At 44.9% G+C, this 5,596-nt stretch overlaps 1 protein-coding gene across 1 annotated transcript in view; it reads left to right on the forward strand.

Annotated features, from left to right (window-relative positions):
- The window catches only part of EXT2 (exostosin glycosyltransferase 2), a 129,985-nt gene that overhangs the window by 101,639 nt on the left and 22,750 nt on the right, over positions 1–5,596 (forward strand). The gene's annotated exons all lie outside the window — the stretch shown is intronic.

Below are 5,596 nucleotides of genomic sequence, written 5' to 3' on the forward strand. Positions count from 1 at the left end.
TAATAAGTAGGACTACTCAAATCTCTTCATCCCGAAACTCTGCAACTGTAGCTTGCTGTTGGATTGCCTTTGTAGAACTTGATATTTAAGAGAGATGGAACATCTCTGGGTTTTTATTTTTGTTTTTTAAATGTTGTCAAGGATATCATCTGTCTTGACAGTTTGGATTTTATTGTCGTTTTTGCCTTTTATTGGGAGCCATCCCAAATCATTTGGGGTCGGGGGCGGGGATAGGTGGGATATAAATAAATAAATAACTCAAAAGAGCCCCCTGCTGCTTGATCCTCTCCCAAGAGATCCTAAATATCTAGGATATATAAAGAATTCTGGTGTTTAAGCACATACAGGGCACGATGATGAATTAACTCACCAAGGAATTATTTTGGAACCACATTTATGCTTTGAAGTCAGCCAGGATTATGGAGTTTGTGGTCAATGCCATTTCCTCCCTTTCTGCAGCGAGAAGAAAAACAAAAAGACTTTGCCAGTTTTGCAGTAGCATCCCTGACTGCAAGGGATGGAAGTCACCAGCGCAGTGACTTGAGGTAAAGAGAGTTATTTCCTCCTTGCTGGACAAGAACTAATATCTTTGGTCCCCAGTCATTTAAATTGAGCCTCACCAAAATCAACGTGAAATTTCAAAAGCCCAGTAATGATTATTTATAAAAACTAAAGTCTCTGTTTCCATTCGTGCAGGCTTTAAAGAGAATAGCCATTTGGCCTGTGATCACAGTTCTCTTAACTTCATTAAACGGTGACCTGGGACTAGACTTAGAAATAGTATGCCCCCCACTGGAGTGGAGCTCGTGGAAGTGAAAGTGATTTCATGTTTCGTGGGTCTTAAGGAGCCCAAAATCGGAAAGCCCACGGCCCGTTCCTGACCATCTCCTCCTCCCATCCCCTCAGTCTCACGTCTCCTCTTTCCTTCTTTATTATCTCTCAAGGGATTCATCGCCTCATGAAAAATAGCAGTTGAGTTTAAGCTTTCGTTCAGCTGCTTTCTGCTTGTGTTTCCTTCTCTCCCCCAGAGCCTCACGGATTACAAGGTTCCAGTAGGACCGGGATGTCATGTGTGGAATCTCGCTCGTTTGCTACACAGCTGACGAGAATTCCTCCTTTTAATGGTGTAAGCATGTGGCTTTCCTTGCTAAATGGGAACCACATTCATGAAGAGCCTTCAGCTTTTAGAAGATGAGTACTGCTGGGGGCAAAGGGTTCTGTCCTATTCTTCAGCTTCCTTTCCTCACCCGTCCGCGCTCGACTTGGTCATTCTGTGACTCTTACCACCTCTACCACTAACACCACAGAGCCGAAGAACATGGCACTGTGACTTAAGACATCATCTGAATTCTTTGTTTTATAAGGGAGGGACTGAGCTTCAGGAAACGAGATGCTTTTTCAGATCAGAGGAGTGGGAAATCACTCTGGGAGTTAGGACTCAGCTTGAACTAGCAGCGTCACCTTAGGACAGCCACTTCCTCTCCAGCTCTGAATTTTCTCATCCATGCAGTGAGGGAACTGTGTCAAATGATCTCTGCCTTCCAAATGATCTCTGACGGCAAATCTGAGGTAGTGTAGGCAGGGCCCCAGCGGCTCAGATCATAAAAGTGTGCTGCTTCTTGTCATCCACAGAGGCACGTAGTAATGCCATCTGGTGAGATGGTACAGATACGGGAGGAGGGGACTATTTTAAAGCCACCTTTTTCAGCCATGTCTTCCTAATAGTGGTACCTGATGAAAGATCTAATAGCAGACATTCCTCTGTCAACTGTGGCCAGTTCCAGGCTGTGTTTTTGCCTTCATCACTGCCCCAGGCCTGAAGCAGGAACTTGAAAGGATTGGAGATCATGTCCCCAGCACCAAGGCACTAACCTCAAGCCAGACTGGGGCAAATAGGATCTCTGCCAAAACCCCAGAAGCCTTCCCATGATACCGGTTTTCCTGCTTGACTTATTTTAAGCAGAATCCTGCCTTGGGTTGGAAAGGTCTCTCGGGCAGACTGACGTGATTGAACAGGTAGATCTAAATGCATAACACAGCATGTACATGTGTTTGTCAAAACCAGTCAGCATTAGAGAAGTCCAGGTGATAACTTTAGGGCGCCCTTGCTCTAGATGTCTAGCATTAGCATTTAATTGTGTCCCAGATGTGGACAAAAACTCTTTGGCTTTCTGCAAAGTGCCCCCTTGACAGAAACTACCAACCACCAGTGTAATGAAAAGCATGAGCTGAAAATGAAGCCAATCAGCCCCTTCATTCCACTTCATTTCAGGAAATTCCAAATATAAAAGGTGAGCTTTGTTCCCAGAGGGCTGAGAGTGAATCCACTAACTGGCTCCTCTGTGGAAACCAGCTAGGAATTGGAATCCAGCCAGCTACCCCTTTCCCATCTGGGCAGCATGCAACACAAGCCTGAAGAGAAGAAGGGCCAGTAATTCAAAGACATTTGCAAGTTGGGTTCCTTGCAGCTCTGCCTTGGTTAAAATAAGCATGTGACCACAGGGTTTGGGTTGGTTCATAGAGTTCTGTTGGTTAGGGATTGTCAAAATGCAGGGGCGTGTGCAAGGAGAAAAATGAAGCCCCTCCCCCCCCCCCATTTACCTTACCCCTTCTTAGTCCATCTCTTGGCTCACGAATCCTAATACATGTGGTATCCGTCTCACCCAGTAGCAATATCCCTACGGAACTGTGCCTTTGAAAGTGTGATGACTGTAGCAGCCACTTCAGAGAGTTACTTCTCTCCTAGAACTGATCCATGATTTCCTAATTGTATATCCCAGATGGGCACCACCTGTGGTTACACCTTCCCCCTTCTCCCCACAGTCAGTTTCCTGAATCTGATTGTGGTTAGCACACACCCTGAGTTTAAAATGCACTCTCTAAGCTGGCTTAGAATATAGTGCATCATCCTCTTCTCAGGAACACTCATGAGCACCCATATGTGTACGGCATTTTAAACGAAGTTTAATCCTGCAGGCCAAGCTCTTTAGAGACTTCCAGCTCGCAGCTGATCACGGTTAATGAGTTAGTTCCCGTGGGAATGGGTTAGTGAGGAAAAAGATACAAGGTTTTAGCCCTAAGTGGACATTAGAGGTCACCTAATCCGACCCCTCATTTTGTAGGTGGCAAAATGAAAGCGGGGCGCCTCGAGTAGGTCCATTGCACAGCTCCTCACTGGCAGAGCTAGTTCTTGAGCCACTTAAACCATGTCCCGCATTGTATCTTCTGTGGGAGGTAATCTAGGCTGCCTCCTGTGCCCTTTAAACAAAGGTAGAAGATCTCAGTTTGAACTTTTGTGGGAACCCAAAAAAACCTCAGGAAGCTTAAAAAAAAAAAAAAGATAACTCCAAAAACAGCCAAGTAACCTCAACCAGAAATCCAGAGGAAAAAATTTTCATATTCCTGGTAAGAGGTGGTTAGGACCAAGCTTATCCAAATTAGATTGAAAGAAAACAGTTGGAGGATGATATTATGTTGTTACAATCTCTGTTTGAATAGGCCCCAAATGTAAGGACTGTTCACATTATTCCTAAGCTCCTAACCAAGGCATAGAGTTTATTGTAACAGACATAGGCTTCTGTCTTCAAAGATGTGTGCGATTAAAGATAGAGAAGGGCACTATATATGGAGGGCTTCGGTGGTATAGGCAAACAGTGGAATGATGGCTTGGTGCCTTGAGATCGCTATGGAAGCACTGTTACTAGAACAACAGGGATAGAATGTGAAGTTCGAAGTGCCCACACTACAATATATAAAGGCATTTGTTAGGAGTGTCAGAAGGCTGACCCCAGAGCGTTTTCCTGGGGTAAAAAGAAAAAAGTTGGAGTAGGAGGTGGGGAGACTTTGGAGAGGGGGGTGGAATCTGAGTTCTCACTCCTCTGGCTGGGAAAATGCTTTACTATATACATAATGAACTTCGTACTACACTGGGGCTCGATTAGAGAGGGCCCATCCCATTCTGTTCCACTCCGTTTTGATCCTGCAGTCAGCTGCAGAGTTATAGATGAAGTGACAAGGATGGTCTCTTGATTGTATCCAGCTGCCTGGAATAAGTCAAGGGCAGAGAGGCCCCACGTGAGGAATAGCACTCACTAAAGGCTCCAGAGGAATCTGAGATTCAGGACACCTCTGATGCTTTTAGAGCAGCATATGTAGCATTCTGTGACCCAGTGTCATCAAATTAAGTCCCTCTGGAGAGAACATTAATAAGTGGCTTCAGTTAACAAGAAGAGGACTGAAATCTTAACAGCATTTGACCCTAAAACTGTACCAATATTATTATTACTGCTGCAAATGGGGATTTGAGAAGAAGAACCTCTTGGGAAAGTGATTTGAACTTACTTTGCAGAAATCACAGAGCTGTGTTGATTCAAAGTAAGTGGGAAGGGGGGCGGGTGCAACTTGCATCTAGCAGAGGTGCCAGCTGCATGGACGCCTCCCTCGCCCCACCCACGCCTTTTCCTCCACCTCGCCCCATCCCTGGTGTTTAGTTTAGTGCTTGTACTTGGAGCGCTTCAGAAATCTCTCATTCCACTGAGGTGAATCAGTGCGTGGTACTGGTGTGACCTGAGCAGGCAGGTGCTCCATACTGAAGACAGGAAACTAGCAGTGCATCTAATGGAGTCTGCCCAGGCCCACAAACTGAGCAAGGGTTATGGCTCACATACTATGCTGCTGCTCTGGGCTCTATAAAGCTGTAATAGTATCATATTATTTTAATCTGCTGAAATACAAACCCCAGAGTAGAAAACACAGCAGCAGCATTACACATCTGAGGAAATGTTTGACATGGATTCATTTGTCTGCAGCTATTATGATGATGCCTGTGGCCGGTTAACTCTGTTGGTTACAACATGGTGTTAATGAGGCCAAGGTTGTGGGTTTGAGAGGCCTGTTAGGTGAGCTGGTTTCACACAAAGGAAAGCTCTTTTCACAACTCCAGACCATGTTCAAGACCCAGGTCAGACATCACATAAAAGCATGTAGATGATCACAAGGACGACTGGGCAAGACAGGGTAATGACTCAGCAAATATCCCTTCACCCGCTTCTGGAAAAGCAATTTAAAACATGTGCCTTAGTGATGGTGAATTATTACTGCGATCTTCACACACAAAGGATATCACATTATTATTAATGGTACCGGTTGATCAATACTGTTGCAGACATCCTTTCCGAATTAAGGAATATACTGCCTCTGGCTGCGAAGAAAAGACAAGGCTCTTTGGTCTCATTCTTTCATTCTCAGTGTTCGCCTGCTGAGATTCTGCGCATTCATGCACTCCGCACGTGTGTGTGGAATGCTGGCATGTGCCCGCACTGTTCTTTGTGCTTCGGATACTGCAGTGGATAAGACAGAACCACTGTCCTGGTGGAGTTTAAATTCCACAGGAGGGAAATAGATAATAAATAATAAATTAGTAAACGATAAGTAACCAAAACAATTTTTTAAAAAATGAAAGATTGGTGAAGGAAAGCATGGGGCAAGGGAATGTGATGAGGGTTGGTTGGAGGATGGTGTTTGCCTTAGATAGGAAGATCTGCAAAGGCCTCTCAGAGTAGGTACATTTAAACAGAGACCTGACTGATGAGCAGGA

This window comes from Pteropus vampyrus, unplaced genomic scaffold (genome assembly GCF_000151845.1).
Source record: "Pteropus vampyrus isolate Shadow unplaced genomic scaffold, Pvam_2.0 Scaffold31, whole genome shotgun sequence".
Taxonomy (NCBI): domain Eukaryota; kingdom Metazoa; phylum Chordata; class Mammalia; order Chiroptera; family Pteropodidae; genus Pteropus; species Pteropus vampyrus.